The 17,174-nt window shown below is 41.6% G+C and overlaps 1 pseudogene; it reads right to left on the bottom strand.

Moving 5' to 3' along the window:
• Window positions 1-249: 249 nt before the first annotated feature.
• LOC121016530 (60S ribosomal protein L27-like) lies at window positions 250-694 on the bottom strand (annotated as a pseudogene).
• Window positions 695-17,174: the final 16,480 nt, after the last annotated feature.

Below are 17,174 nucleotides of genomic sequence, written 5' to 3'. Positions count from 1 at the left end.
TCAAAATTACATTCAAGCATTCCCCAGATACCTTTACCCTATTTGTAGCTAATTAGAAAATTACAAAAATTTAAGAGAGATAGCTAAAAAGGTGTATATCCTTAAGGATATTTTTCTTTTCTTTTCTTTTCTTTTCTTTTCTTTTCTTTTCTTTTCTCTTCTCTTCTTTTCCTTTCTCTTCTTTTCTTTTCTTTGCTTTTCTTTCCTCTTGTTTTTTTTTCTCTTCTATTCCCTTCCCTTCTCCTTTCCTTTTTTTTTTTTTTTTTTTTTTTTTTTTTTTTTTGGTATTTTTAATGATCAAAACAAGAGTCTAAAACCGCAGCTTCTGGAACCATCTGTCCTTGATGGTGTCGCATCTCTCCTTGAACTTGACCTTGGCCGCTCCTCAGGCCTTGTGTTTAAGAACAGAGTCTCTGTTCTGTCCAACGGGATATACACAGAGCACCTTGTGGGCATGAAGTGACTGTAGTTATAAACTGTCACAAAAGACTTGATCTTTGACCTCTTGGCCATTTTCTTCTGGCTCAGGGCAGCTGTCACCTTGCAGGGAGAGTGGTTAATTCCAGCCACCAGAGCATGGCTGTAGGGACGGTCTGAGGTGCCATTATCAATGTTCATCATGATGTTTTTTGCAGCCGGAGTGGCATCTGGCCAGGACCAGGACCGCCTTCTTAGGCTTCCTGAACTTGCCCATCTCAACTGCAGAAAGTTAGGGATATTTTTCCTGTATCTTCATCCTCTAGTTGTGTTTATTATCAATAACAGTGTGACTAATATTCATTGACTATCTTGTATGTTAAGTTCTACACTAAACACTTCACTTATATTACCCCATTACTTTCTGACAATAAATAAGCAAAGCTAGGGTGGTTATCCCCACATTAAAAGTAAGGAAACTGACGCTTTAAAAGGTGTAATCCTGGGGACAAATTCTAAGAGCTGGAGCCAGGATTCTGATCCTAGTCTGACGTCAGGATGTGACTGCAGCGGGTACAATAATCACCCCGCAAAGATGTCTACATCCTAAGATCTGGAACCTACGTATATGGGAGATGGCATGGCAACAGGAATTGTCAGTGGAATTAAGGTTGGCAATCAGCTGACCTTAAAATAGGGAGATCATCCCGGACTACCAGAGTGATCCTGAAAAGGTATATTCAGAACAGGAAGTCAGAGTGACACTCTGTGGGAAGAACCCAACCTTCCCCTGTGGGCTATGAAGGTGGGGGATGAGGGCATACACCAGGGAGAGGTGTGGCCTCTAGAAGATGGAAAAGGCAAGGCAACAGCATCTCCCTGAGATCCTCCAGAAATTAATGCACCCCGCCAAACTTCATTTCAGCCCAATTAGACCCATGTCACTGTTCCGGTCTACAGGATGTAAGATTTTTTTTTAAAACTGTGTTAAGCCACTAAGTTTGTGGTAATTTGCCACAGCGGCAACAGGAAAGCACTATACGGACCCAGGTGTTTCTTCATCAGAACCCTCACTGTGAACCTCCACACGTTTCTGTCAGTGACCATCTCCCCGGTGAGAAGAGGGTTATCTGTAAAGACCAAATAAGTTCTTGAGAGATAAAGGAAAAGGATTGAGGGGAGCTTTGACACTGAATCCACTTCTCCTAAGCTAATGACTGTGCACGCATTTTACAGAGGATACAAGTCATTTCTACACGTCCTTTGTGGTCACCTCACACGCAAAAAATCTCTTTATAGAAAATCAAATGGGTTATTCAGTCATTGATCTAGTTAATTAGTTATAAAACTGTCTTGTTCTAAAAACAATGCATATTTAAGCACAAAACCCAGCAAGGAAAACAAACTTTCAAAGTCAGGGAGAGATCAAGGGGAACTAAGAATTCAAAATTAAGGAGTCCATGGTGAAGTTAGTATGTAAAGTGCATAAATCATTAAAAAGAAAAACAATCACAAATCTTAAAAGGGGAAGAACTCCTTACGTTTCTTGTAAGAATTGCACCTTATATATAGGGACAATAAAAGGTTAAAAATAAACAAATAAATTAAACTCCAGTCAGGACACAGAAAATCTCAAGAGACCACTGCACCACACCAACAAAGGGAGAAAGCTAGACAGCCTGCAAATTCATAATTTTGGGGGACCCATCAGAAGTGTGACGATGCAATGGATGTGAAAAAAACTAAATTTCAAAAAAGGATGGGCACTTCTTTTTATTTATTTATTTATTTATTTATTTATTTATTTATTTATGTATTTATTTATTTTTTCAATATATGAAATTTATTGTCAAATTGGTTTCCATACAACACCCAGTGCTCATCCCAAAAGGTGCCCTCCTCAATACCCATCACCCACCCTCCCCTCCCTCCCACCCCCCATCAACCCTCAGTTTGTTCTCAGTTTTTAAGAGCCTCTTATGCTTTGGCCCTCTTCCACTCTAACCTCTTTTTTTTTTCCTTCCCCTCCCCCATGGGTTTCTGTTAAGTTTCTCAGGATCCACATAAGAGTGAAAACATATGGTATCTGTCTTTCTCTGTATGGCTTATTTCACTTAGCATCACACTCTCCAGTTAAGGATGGGCACCTCTTGAGAGAAGCGAGTTCCACATGGGATGGCACAAGATTAGGAAAGGCAAATACACGATGGGGGCTGGGTGAGAAGAAATGCCTTCCGTTGTAGCAAGGCTTTAATGTGACATGAGTGAGCCTGGAGGATGAAAATCCAGAGAAGCCAAACATCTGATTTGAATGCACTTGCTAATTCCTTCTCAAAAGCCACTTATCCATGCACAAAAGTGATGTGATGAAAGCTGGGGAAGAGCAAAAGGCCTGAGAAAGATATCCGCACAAGATGGAGGGCCGTCTTTGTTCTTTTGAGCCACTATGACAAATGCCACACACTGAGTGGCTTATCAATGACAGACATGCATTCCTCACAGTTGTGGAGGCCAGAAGTAGAAGATCAATGTGCTGGCGTGGTTGAAGGAGGTCACAGACTTTCCATTATACCTCAGATGGAGGAAGGAGATGGGATCTCACTGGGGTCTCTTTTACAGTGATGGTAGCCTCATCAGTAAGGGCTCAGCCCTCAGGACCTACATCTCATACCAAAGTCCCCACCTCTGAATGTAATCACTTTGGGCAATGGATTTTTAATATAAGAATTTTGGAGGGATACGAGCATTCAGACCACAGCAAGGGTATTGAGGTTCTCAGTATAATGGTATCCTAAAGGTTGGGTTTAGGATGGGACAGGAGAGAAATATCAACTAAGAGCTCAAGGCTCTCATTGAACCAATGGTGGCATACTGACTAGGGACCTTCACCAGCTATAGAAGCAGGACACAAAGGTCTGGGACCAAGTCATCAAATTGGAAAGAATTTTTTTTACTGAATACAGAAAGAAGGGGGCTTCACTGGAGAAAAAGAGACTCCCTCCCAGCTACCCAAAATCTGGACTAAAAAGTAGAGATCACACTCTGACATCTCCCTGATGATCAGATACAAAACATTACCAAAGACAGTATTATCTACCCTTGAAACATTTGAAAATGGTGGTGCGTGAAAGACGCAACAGAGCCTAGGTCCACGAAACAGTGCTATCGATGGACTCAGCCCAACCCGGATCCCAGTGGCCTGACAGGAGTAATTCCCCATGCCATTGAGTCTGCAAATATTATTTAGTATGCTTTCTACTGTCTTCTTATACATGCCCAGGACACATTTACAAAATATAACATATTTGTAAACAATGAGAAAATATATAATCAGGGGGAAAAAAGTAGCCAATAGAAACAGATTCACAAAATACCCAGCTATTGGATTCTACACAAGGCCTTACAATAGCTATTATAAATATGTAGAAGGGATTAGTAGAAAAGGAGACAAAATGTGTGGACATCTGAGGAATTTACTACAGTGTTGGAAACTTTAAAAAAATTAACTGGACATTCTAGAGCTAAAAGATAAAATATCAAAAATGAATATACCATTCAATGAGTTTAGGTATGGACTAGACTTAGCTGCAGAAATTAGGGTACCTTAGGGGTGCCTGGGTATCTCCGTTGGTTGAGAATTTGAGTCTTGATTTCAGCTCTGGTCATGATCCCAGGTGATGGCATTGAGCTTCGCTTGTAGTCTGCTTAAGATTCTCTCTCTCTCTCTCTCTCTCTCTCTCTCTCTCTGCTCCTCTTCCCCACTGATGCTCTCTCTCTCTCTCTCTAAAAAATAAAAAATTTAAAAAAAGAAAGAAATTAAGGTACATTGAGGACTGGTCCATAATAATTAAACCATAAAAAAAATAAAATTATGTCTGAGACATATGGGGTAACATCAAAATGAAAAACAAAAGTCTGTATTTTTGAAGGACTAAAGGTAGAGAATATGGAGGAGACATATTATAAAAGATAATGCATATGAGTTTTCCAAGATTGATGACACCCAGCAATCTCCAAGTAGTATAAATGCAAAGAGAACCACACTAAGATACCTCACCAGTCACACTGCAGACAAAGATAGAGGAAAGCAACAATAAAAGGAACCTTGTGCACTGTTGGTGGGAATGTAAACTGGTGTAGCCACTGTGGAAAATAGTACAGAGGTTCCTCAAAAAATCAAAAATAGAACTACCATTTGCTGCAGTGATTCACTACTGGGTATTTACCCAAGACGATGAAAACACAAATTCAAAAATATATGCACCCCTATGTTTATTGTAGCATTTTTGCATTATTTATAATAGCCAAGGTATAGAAGCAACCCAAGTGTCCACTGACAGATGAATGGATAAAACGATGTGGCGCGCGCGCGCACACACACACACACACACACACACACACACACACACATGAGTATGACACAGCCATGAAAAAAGGATGAGACTATCCCATTTACAATAATGTGGATGGACCTGGAGGCCATTATGCTGAGTGAAATAAGAATGAGAACGACAAATACCATAGGATTTCGTTCACCTGTGGAATCTAAACACAAAACGAATAAACAAACGCACAGAAAGCAGAATGAGACCTATAAATACAGAGAACAAACTGATGGTTGTCCGAGGTGAGGAGGGTCAGGGGGTGGGACAAATGGGTGAAAGAGAGAGGGAGACACGGGCTTCCAGTTGTTGAATGGGTAAGTCACAGGAATAAAGGCCACAGCATAAGGAATGCAGCCACTGGTACTGCAACAGTGATGTGTGATGGCAGATGGCAGCCATCCCTGCAGCGAACACAGCATCATGGAAACTTGTCCAATCTCTACATCGTACCCCTGAAACTAATCTAATGGTGTGTGTCAACTATACTCAAAAATTTTTTAAGTTCACTTATTTATTTTGAGAGAGAGAGAGAGAGCAAGCACAAGCGAGGGAGGGGCAGAGAGAGAGGGAGGGACAGAATCCCAAGCAGCCTCCACATGATCAGCAAGGAGTTTGATGCGGGGCTCGAACTAATGACTTCTGGGATCATGACCTGAGCTGAAACCAAGAGTTGCATGCTTACCCGACTGAGCCACTCAGGGGCCCCATACTCAAAAAAAAATTTTTAAACAAAGAAAAGCAAAAACAAACACACAAAAAGACTGACATCAACAACAATTAAAAGCGCCTAGACAGATCAAAAAGAATGAAATCTTGCCATCTGCAACTATGCGGATGGAACTGGAGGGTATTATGCTAAGTGAAATTAGTCAGTCAGAGAAAGACAAATATCATGTGACTTCACTCATATGTGGAATTTAAGACACAAAACAGATGAACACTGGGGAAGGGAAACAAAGATAATATAAAAACAGAGAAGGAGACCAACCACAAGAGACTCTTAAATACAGAGAACAAACTGAGGGCCGCCGGAGGGGAGCGGGTGGGGGAATGGGCTAAATGGCTGATGGGGATTAAACAGGGCTCTTGTTGGGATGAGCGCAGGGTGTCATATATGAGAGATATATCACTAAATTCTATTCTGGAAATCCTCACTACACCATATGTTAACTAACTTGGATTTATAGTACAAAAATAGAAATAAAAAATAGAAGGGCCTAGAGAAAATTGAAAAAAGATACATTGTGCTCCTAGGATTAACAATAAAATTACAGCTGACTTCTCACCAGAAAATATAGAAGACAGAAGATAATGGAATTAAAGTGCTGATTAAAAATGTCCACTAGAATTCTGTATTTTTCAAAAAATATCCTTTAACAATGAATACAAATTAAGACACTTCAGACAGAGACAAGCTTCAGGAAGATGTACCCAGCAGACTCGAACTAGGGGAAATATCGACATAGTAATTATTAATGACACCAATGGATACGCAACAATGCAGGGAAAAATGAGACTACTGGAAAGGGTTAATTACATGTTTGCTTTCCATCTCCTTAAAATACATGGAGAACTTAATGAAACATTAACAAGTTTTTGTGAATTTATAAAAGATGGAGATGAGAAAGTAGATAAATCGAGGCAGGAGTAAGTTGAATTTTACTGCCGCAGGGTTTTCAAATTATTATTACTATTATTATCATTATTATTATTATTATCATTAAGGCTTTACTTAGAGCAATGTAATGTTGACAGCCAAATTTAGAAGAGGGTACCGAGATAGCCCATGTGTCCACCATGACCACACATACAGTCTCCCCCTTTATCAACTCCGCCTAGCAGAGACGTGTATTTGTTAAGACTGGCACATCTCAGTCACACACAGCCCACTGTATACATTACAGCTCACTCTTGGGGTCACCCATTCCCGGGGTGCGGACAGATGTATAATGACATGCATCCATCGTTATGGCATCAGAGAGCGTATTTGTACCACTCTGAACATCTCCTCCTCTGTGGGCCTACAGGATTATTTCGAGAACTTGGATTGTGCTGGGCTGGAGGCAGTTAAGAGGTCGTTGCCAGGTCTTCAGTGGGAGCTTTGGTGAGCGGGCTTCTTACCAGGCACTCAGGGGGACACGGGTGCTGTCTGGTCCCGGGATGAATGAGACCATCTCCACTGCCTCGCTTAGTGGGGTGGCCCTGGGACTACGGTCCCAGTCAGGGTGCAGTGGGAGCCTCGGCTGGCAAGCCTTTGGGTGTGTGGATGCGTGTGAGGTCTGCTGGGTCCCTGGAGGGCTGCTGTTTGGCCACTGGATGGGTCCCTGGGTGGGCGGGGCTGCCCTGGACTGTGTCTGAGAGGGGCTGGAGCTGAGGGTGGGGCCCTTCAGAATCCCGAGAGCAATGATGGGCACATCGCCTGCTGGGCCCTGGGTCTTCAGGATTGTGGCCCGACTACGGTGGTGAGAAGGCCGGGGCTGCATGTGGCATCCTTTTGGGATCGCCAGTGGTGCACATGCGAGTGTCTCCTGCAAGGTTCCCGTGCCATCAAGGTTGTGACCTCACTGTGGCTGGGACAGCCAAACCCAGTTACAGGGCCCTTTCCGAACGTACAGCTTGGCCGAGTTTGGTGGGTTCACCTCCAGGGCTCCCACACTACACCAGGAGGACCAGAGCAGCTCTACAGTCACCGGAGGGTCCACGGTCAGTGTCCACACGCCTATCGCCCCATGCGTGGATGGGCGTGACTTCTGCGGGTCCCTTGGCATATTGACAGAACCAAGGTCAAATGGGGCATAGCCCGGTCCTCAGGATGGGAACTGGTTCCCATCTGCAGGGGGCAAGTCAGCCACCTGAGAGAGAGCTTGACTCCTCAAAATGGCTCTTGCTGGCCGGGACCGTACTGAGGGGTCACATCCTCCCGGCCCCCAGGGCTCCCGTGCGGCACTGTTGTTCTGGACAGATGCCACGGTATCGTGGTTGACAGGGGAACATGAGCACTGGACCACTGGACCGTCTCGCTGATGTCATTCCTTTCCACGTGCGCGGGACAGCGCGTGCCGGCCTCTCAGAGTGTGACAGGAACCAGCACCTGTGTCTTCCAAGTGGGAAGTCAATTTCTGATGTAATCCCTAAAGCACTTAAACGGTATCTCACCTCAGCCCTCGGGGCTTATTTTGGTACTTCTTGGTCTTATAATTCTGTGTGTCAGCGTTTAACATATTAGACAGCTACACTCCTCAAACAATACTAATTTATTTGCTCACTCATTGAGTTGCTCTTAAAATATTTAGCGATATCTTCTGTATCCCTGCCCTCATCCATCCCCCAGGCTTGGTGTCACAAAGGGAAGGCACTTCTGAACCACTTGTGCAGGCAAAGTCATTGAAGAGGAGGAAACAAGGAATGCCATTTGCCTAGTGCAGCGAGCTATCCCGCAATATTATAACAGATTCAATATTTAACGACCTGCAACTCAAAACGAGTAAGATAAATACAAGTGCTATGATTTAAGTGCAAATTAAGCTCTCAGAAGTGTTAAAATATAGGCTTTGTATGTAATTAATGAAGCAGCGAGAGTGTAAATATTATGTAGTAATTAGATTCGTCAGTGGTAAAACTGAGGTAACCCGTGATTTATGTTCCTGCATCAGGAACAAATTTTCAAACAAATATAATAAACAGCGATTACCGTTTTGTGATTGTAAATAAAGTCATATATTTAAGACTTGAAGCCTCACTTACCATGTTCCTAAAAAACCATTACAAACCTTGAATCTCTCAGGAGTACTTCAGTGTGAATTATTAGAACTTTCCAGGGTAAGAACATTCCCCACTCACCTCAGGTTTAATTGTCCCGGGACCTACTTTCTGGTTTATGTACAACGTACATGGGGACACACTATTGACTCACTGATCAGCTTATAAATTATAATTTTGACAAAACAGGGCATATTATGATTATGTGATTTTAAAAAGGTCAATCCTTTTAAAATTATAATAAAGCAATCGACAAACTGAACATCAAAATCTGTAAAGAGTAGTTTCTGTGCTCTTTCGAGTGAATGGCCCATTCCTAACTAAAAGAAGTAGGAGGAGTGTTACTTTCAATTAGAAGTTCGGGATTTCCTGCTTTTCTTCTGGTTGTATTAGGAACCGGATAGGAGCAGATGTACGTGGATAAACACGGCAGAGCTTCAATCTGTTCTGTCCACATGTCATTTACAGCCTCTCCCTGGGCGCACGGGGTCCCCAGGTCATCCTGAGTCCGGGGTCTCTAGCACGTTCTCCATCACTTGCTCTCGCGACTCTCTCCGCAGAAACAGCCCCCCCCCTTCCTTCTTGGGTTTGCTGGTCTACCTTCTCCTCACCCTCTGGCCTCACCTCGGATGATGCCCTCCCCAGGGAGTGTGCACCTGCTGTCCTCGGGGCTCCCCCTGCATCTGTGCACAGTGGGTGCTACAGTCAGAATCAGGATGGACGGGGTAAGCGTAGTAGCTGGAGGTAGGGTTCGGTCTGCACTACCAGGTGGTCTCAATTATCTGGCCCTGGGCACCCAATGTACACTGATGGAGCATCTGGATAACTGAACCTATGGTAACATTCCTACTACGGACCTTTGGTTTGCTTCTTAAAAGTCAGCTGCCCCGTTTTGTGCCACAGTTCTCCAGAGACTTTATGAAACATCCCTTGCTCTGATTTGTTAGTTTTTCTGGGGCTTTCTTGGGTCCCTAATATTTGAGAGACTCTAAAGGGATCCATTAACCTGATTCTTAGAAAATGTCCATAGCCAATATTTGCAGACTTTTTTTTTTTTTTTTTTGCAAAATGAGGTTCTGCCCTTAATCATTATTTGTAGGTAACAGCGTAAGTCCTTGTATTACCAGTTATTCACCTTCAAAGGATCACTGATATTGCTGAAATAAATAGAATTTAAAGCTTGAAATGAGAATACGATGGCAGTAAAGAATTGATAGGGAACACTGAAAGCCATAATCAGCACTTGGTGATACAATTACATAATAGCCTGAAATGTGGTTACAAAATTGTAATATTCAAAAGAGAATCCGTTAGTCAGTTGCAAAAGAGGTCCTTCCTGGTGATGTTGGTGAAAACGGAGCTCTCTACCATGGCCTGGGCCCACGCGTTCTGTTAAATGTTCACTAAAATACTAAATGAAATGATAAGTCTGAAAAGTAGCTGTCTTCGTTATCTGTTGCTGTACACCCCCAAACGGAGTGCTTTAAAAACAACCACGGGGGACTCTGTCCCGCCTTACCGCCTCGCCTCGAGGGAGACTAAGTTGCCCTCACTCCCGGGAGGATCCGCCCCTTGGTGCTTCACCAGCTGCCACTGACTGTTGGGACCTGAATATGCATACCGTATTTCTAAGAGTATAGAGTATACTTCAATAAGTTTATCTGTATAGTAAGTTTGGCTTATATCACTGCATTTCAGTATTTTAATAAACTGCAAACTCTTTTCAGTGAAAATAAATACTTTCATTAAGAATACAAAGGAACAATGACTCCTGTATGACTTACATGTTTTGCATTTCTTCTGAGGCTCAGGGTTAGACACCTGGAGGAAGAAACCACAACAACAAAGCGAACTTGGCCTTTCGGGCTTTTCACACCAGGCACTACCTCAGATCATGTTTAGAAAGATAGCCTGGCCACTCTCTGTTGCAATTAAAATGCTGCATTTGGGATGCAAATGAAAGGCAAAGGTGAAATTGTAATAAATATTTTGAGAAGAGATCGTAGAGAAAGCACGTGGATTATACTAAACAAGAAGAAAGGACCGTCCCGGAGAAGGAACCATCAGCGATGGTCTCTTGAGAGATGAAAATAAATAATATCTATGGTTGGGTTTAGAGCCTAAAACAGGAAGTGGGGAATTAGAAGTCTGAAATACATTCTTCAATCTTCTACAAGGCATGTGGTCAGTAATAGGAAATAAGCAGGCTGGCCCTTGATACTTACCAGTAATTGACGTTTGGTCAAATAGTAGTGAAGAAACTTGGTAGGGTATGTGAAAAATAAAGATCACTTTATCAAATTGCTATCCCCTAGATTTACAGGTTCAAGTGCTTTGCAAGACAGACAAAGAATGGAGACTAATCACCAAACCTGAAGCAGAGGGTCCAACGTGGTCAGACAAGGATCGCAGTGTAGGACACGAGTGATTGCCGCCTCTTACCTGCTCTGTCCGATTTTTCACAGTGCACTTTCTAGGTCACACATGGAAGAAGGCCCTGCTGTCTCTCTTCTGGGGACGGGGGTAGAGCCAGAGTTCTTTCATCTCCAAATAATCCCTCTTTCCAGTGCCTACCTCAAAACCTCACTGAGGGGTGCCTGGGGGGCTCAGGCGGTTGAGCGTCTGACTTTGGCTCAGGTCATGATCTAGGGTTCACAAGTTCGAGCCCCGCGTCAGGCTGTGCGCTGACAGCTCAAGAGCCTGGAGCCTGCTTCGGATTCTGTGTCTCCCTCTCTCTCTGCCCCTCCCTCGCTTGTTTTCTCTCTCCCCCCAAATATATAAGCATTAAAAAAACTTTAAAAAAAAAACTCACTGAAAGTTTACCTAATTGCTTCAATATACATTTGAAGGGGTTCAGAAGAAGCCTCCCCCAAATATGCCACTTTGGTATGTGGATTATTCTGAGCCAAAGACAATCATGGCCCAGCAGACTCAGGAAGAGTTTTTTATTCTCCTCTGTCTTAAATGCCTGAAAAAATATAGACAAGGGGGCCTGTACCAGAAAGAGAGCTAAACCAGAGAGAGCTTTTTATATCAGAGAGATTTCTGGCACAGCAAATATATATATATATATATACACACATGTGTGTGTGTGTGTGTGTGTGTGTGTATAATTTATATTTATGGATACATAGATATGTTTACTTATCATGTGCTCTCTTCATCTTTCTGAGACTTGTCTTTGCCTCTCTGAGCTCCGCCCCTTTTCCTTAGCTCAGGACCACCCATAAGCCTCAACTGCCTGACTGCCTTTGAGCATCTTGTCCCTCTGGGGCATTCTTCTGTGAGTAATTGGATTTGTTTTTCTCCTGTTAATCTGTCTTGTGTCATTTCAGTTATTAGGTCAGCCGCAGAACCTACCAGGGAAGAAGAGAAAAATTTTCCACCTGACACATTTATAACCACGTATTGTAAGTTTCCTTAGCACTGGTTTGAAGTCACAAATAGAATATTCAGAGGTAAGAACGCTGTTCTGTTTTCAAGTATTCGTTTAAACAACTAACATTTATTTGATGCTAAGGTTTATTCTTTCAAATACGAATTCTCATGAGCAATCAGGTAATGGATCATTCAGTCAGAGGAAGAGTTGATTCGTGAGTGGTTTGCAATATAACTAGATAGCCCTGAAGAGATACGAACTTGTATAGACAAATAACATTTCTCAAACAGCTACTACGCACCTAACATTGTGTTTGATGTCGAGGTTGCTAAATAAATAGGTAGATAATCACTTTGTGACGATTTCCAAGTCTCTTGTTAGAGAGGTGAGTAACAATATATCAAATAATTTAAACAATTTTACAAAATATAATTTTATACTATGTTGTTATGGCAGTTTAGAAACAGAAACTGAATGACAATTACTCTTTCTTTATATGCCATGAATCTTGAGCATCAACAGAAAAAAGATATTACATATTATAACTGAAACCACACACATCACTGGTAATCTGCATGTTTCACTCTCGGGTACATCTCAGGTAAGCAGCCAGCCGCAATGCAATACCACATTATTTTTTACTACTGTTCATACTTTGATGTTTTTCCAAGTCTAAAGCCTTTATTGGGTCCAAATCTAATATTCTAAGTCAGTACATTTGGAAATTTCTGCCCTAAGACCTCTGAGAAAGCACGGAATTCTCCTCATAACATAAAAATAAATGCTTCAGGGGCACCTGGGTGGCTCAGTCGGTTAAGCATCCGACTTCAGCTCAGGTCTGATCTCACCATTTGTGGGTTCGAGCCCCGTGTCGGGCTCTGTGCTGACAGCTCAGAGCCTTGAGCCTGCTTCGGATTCTGTGGCTCCCTCTCTCTCTGACTATCCACCACTCACAATCTGTCTCTCCCTCTCTCTCAAAAATAAATAAACATTAAAAAAATTTTTTTAAATGCTTCCAATGTCTAAAGCTTCCACATATGCATATATGTGGCCATGGTGACCACACTGTATAAGTACCTTATTAAGATGCTTTATTTGTCAGATTTCTGTAATGTTTACAGTAAGCAAATTAAAAACAATTAGGGAAAAAGTAATGATTACATTACACAAAGTCCCAAGTCACAGGCAGAATTTGTGACCAAATGGAAATAATCAACATTGGAACATCAAGATCAAACTCTGTATTTTTTTTTTGCCAAAACTTTGAGACTTTATTTTTTTTCTTTTGCCTCTAAAACATCAATATATCAAGGGATCAATGAAAGGAAAATTCTGTGGGAGGAAGAGTCAGCTCAAAAATATAAAGTTTAGGTGCACCTCGCCAGGAAAGTTCTCATGATCACCCAGGAAAGACCCTTCTCACACACCAAACACTTGCATCCAGGTAACCACAGCTCATGTCCCACAGATAAATTAAAACGAACATACAAACAAAACTTGAGGTCAGCAAAACTGACATCCCTTGATCAAAGGTCATTTATGTAGTTCGATGAGTCCTGTCTTCTCAAAGATTACTGCGAATCAGTCCCTAAGAACTTTCTAAAAACCGCTAATGTCAAGATTTTACCTTCTCTGATTTAATGAAATATAAGAAGATAGGAAGAAGAGATGAAATGTTTTCATAGTATGCAGTCTCTCCACATGACATTAAATATAATTTTATGATATTTTGTTATAAGAATATACAAATAAAAGTTTTCAAGGTATATCATTGAATTATTGATTAAATGTGAGTTTTATGTGTATTCTTATTTAAAAAGAAAACATGAGGGGCGCCTGGGTGGCGCAGTCGGTTAAGCGTCCGACTTCAGCCAGGTCACGATCTCGCGGTCCATGAGTTCGAGCCCCGCGTCAGGCTCTGGGCTGATGGCTCAGAGCCTGGAGCCTGTTTCCGATTCTGTGTCTCCCTCTCTCTCTGCCCCTCCCCCGTTCATGCTCTGTCTCTGTCCCAAAAAATAAATAAACGTTGAAAAAAAATTTTATAAAAATTCATTTGTTATGCTATTATACAAATGCATCCTAATGTAGGGATTCACGGAAATAAAATCAAAGTTTTGGCTTGAAGACTAATTTTGTTTTTTCTCTCTTCTGATTCATATTTTTAGAATAATAGGTAAGGTATTTTTTTCTCATGTTATATTTATGCACATATTTTTGCTTTGCTTGGTTTTATGTATTAAAAGTAATTGAAACGTTCAGGCTGACTAAACATAAGCAAGTTGACTCATGTTAATAATTAAACTTTTTACTTTGAGATAATTGTAGATTCACAAGCAGTTGTGAGAAATAATGCTGAGAGATCCCTTGTACCCTTTATGGTTTCCCCCAGTAACACCAGGAGAACAGTCACGTTTCGGGAAATTTCCATCTCCACAAGGATGTCATGCGTTGTCCTTCCTCCCACTCCTGACAACTACTAACCTGTTCTGCATTTCTATAATTTTGTCATTTCCAGACTGTTATAGAAACAGAACCAGGCTGTCCCATGCGTCAATGGTTTGTTCCCTGTTAAACTGCAGATTATTTAGCCTTTCTCCACTGGGCTGTTTCCAGTTTGGTGCTATTATGAATAAAGCTGCTTTAACCGTTTATGCACAAGTCTTTGCGTAAACATTAATTTTCATGTCTCAGTGATAGAAGATCAAGAGTGCTGGATTGTATGGCAGTTCCACATTTACTTATTTATTGTATTTTATGTTTTAAGTTTATTTATTTTGAGAGAGAGAGAGACAGAGAGAGCAAGCAGGGGAGGGGCAGACAGAGAGGGAAAAGAGAGAATTCCAGGCAGGTTCTGAGCTGTCAGCACAGAGCCCGACGTGGGGGCTCAAACACACAAACCATGAGTTCATGACCTGAGCCGAAACCAAGAGTTGGTTGCTTAACCGACTGAGCCAACCAGGTGCCCCCACATTTACTTCTTTAAGGAAACTTCCCAACTGTTTTCTAGAGTGGTTGTAACATTTCATTTTCCCACTCTGGATGTAAGCGTGTGCTAGTCTCTTTGCGTCCTTACCAACATTTGGTGTGGTCACGGATTCTCAGCTCGGCCATCCTGAGAGGTGCGTAATGATATTTCACTGTGTTTAATCTGCATTTCTCTGATGGCTAGCATTGTTGAACATCTTTTGATCGGCTGGTGTGCCGTCTGTATATCCTCTTTGGTGAAATATCTGATCATGTCTTTTGACCATAACGGGATAATTAGGTTTTTGCTACTGAGTGTTTGGAAATTTCATATATCCTAAGATATCAATTCTTCGTCGCATATGCTGTCTGCAAATTTTCCTCCAGCTCTCTTCAGAATTTCATATTCTTAGCAGAAGCATTTGCAAAACACATTTAATTTTGATGAAGTCGAAATGGTCTTGTTTTCCTCACAGGGGTCCTCACAGGGGTCCTCAATGTGACAGGAAGCATGGGTTACTGAGCTCTAAAACCCAAAGACATCATCTTATATTTTTTCTAAAAGGCTTATATTATTACATTTCACATTAAAGTTCTTGTTTCATTGTGAGTTAATTTTTGTACAGGGTGAGAGACTTAATGTCTGTCCCTCTGGTAATGCCACACGCTCTTGGTGACGGTAGCTATGTGAGAAGTCTTAACAACCAGCAGACTGATCACCCTTATTTTGTCTATTTCAGGATGTTTTTGGCTATCCTAGACCCTTTCTCATAAAATGCTTTAACTGTAAAAGTTTTAATTCTAGTTCCTTTGCCTTTCTCCTTCTGTATCTGCAACATATCTCACTGGGATTTATTTTTTTTTATTTTTTATTTTTTTTTAATTTTTTTTTCAACATTTATTTATTTTTGGGACAGAGAGAGACAGAGCATGAACGGGGGAGGGTCAGAGAGAGAGGGAGACACAGAAACGGAAGCAGGCTCCAGGCTCTGAGCCATCAGCCCAGAGCCTGATGCGGGCGGGGCTCGAACTCCCGGACCGCGAGATCGTGACCTGGCTGAAGTCGGACACTTAACCGACTGCGCCACCCAGGTGCCCCTCTCACTGGGATTTAGATAGGAAATGCATTAAACATGTATTAGTAAGGGAGAACTGAGATACTTACTATTTGAGAACTGTAATCTATAAACCCTTTTGTCTTTCCAAATTCTTAACATTTAAAATCTCTGATTTCTTTCCTGAGAGTTTTGCAGCTTCCAGCAAACTGGTCCCACATATATTTTATAAAATTCCAACCTAAGTATTTTGTTTATTTTAATGATTGTAAATGGAATCATATTTTTTAAGTTTATTTATTTTGAGAGAGAGAAAGAGAAGAGAGAGAAAGCAGGGGAGGGACAGAGAGGGAGGGAGAGAGACAATCTCAAGCAGGCTCATCAGCACAGAACGTGATGTGGGGCTCGACTCTATGAACAATGAGATCATGACCTGAGCCAAAAACGAGTAAGTCGCTTAACCAACTGAGCCACCTAGGTGCCCCAATGTAATATTTTTAAGTTCGGTGCCCATATATTAATTGCTGGGATACAGAAATACAATAGACTTTTATATGTTTATTTTGTATTCTTGGCCCTGCTGAACTCATTTATTAGTTCTAGGAATTTTTTGTAGATTCCTTGGGACTTCCTATGGAGACAATCATGTTATCTCCTAATAGAAAGTTTTATTTCTTTCTGTTTCATGTGTATACCTTTTATTTCCTGCCAATCTCTAGTGCTAGGTTGGATAAAGGTACTGACGCTGTATAGCCTTACTGTACTCCAAACCTTAGGAGCAAGCATTATATCTTTCATCATTAAGTATAATGTTGACTGTATTTTTTAATGTTTATTTTTGAGAGAGAGAGCGAGCAAGGGAGGGGCAGAGAGAGAGAGAGTGTGTGTGTGTGAGTAAAGGAGGGGCAGAGAGAGAGAGAGAGAGAGAGAGAGAGAATCCGAAGCAGGCTCTAGGCTCTGAGCTGTCAGCACAGAGCCCAATGCAGGGCTCAAACTCATGAACAATGAGAACATGACCTGAGCCAAAGTCAGATGCTTAACTGTCAGAGCCACCCAGGGACTCCTGTAGAGTTTTTTTAAAGATGATATTTACTAAGTTGAGAAAGTTCCTCACTATTCCTATTATTTCTGAGAGTTTAAATCACAATGAAAAGTTGTCACAATTTCTATAATATCAGGTGAATTATACCTCAGTAAAAATAAATAAATAACTTC

This window comes from Herpailurus yagouaroundi, unplaced genomic scaffold, assembly GCF_014898765.1.
Source record: "Herpailurus yagouaroundi ecotype Mexico unplaced genomic scaffold, PumYag 211, whole genome shotgun sequence".
In the NCBI taxonomy this organism is placed as follows: Eukaryota; Metazoa; Chordata; class Mammalia; order Carnivora; family Felidae; genus Herpailurus; species Herpailurus yagouaroundi.
The sequence above is the reverse complement of the archived record's forward strand: the minus strand, read 5'-3'. Positions and strand labels throughout refer to the sequence as shown.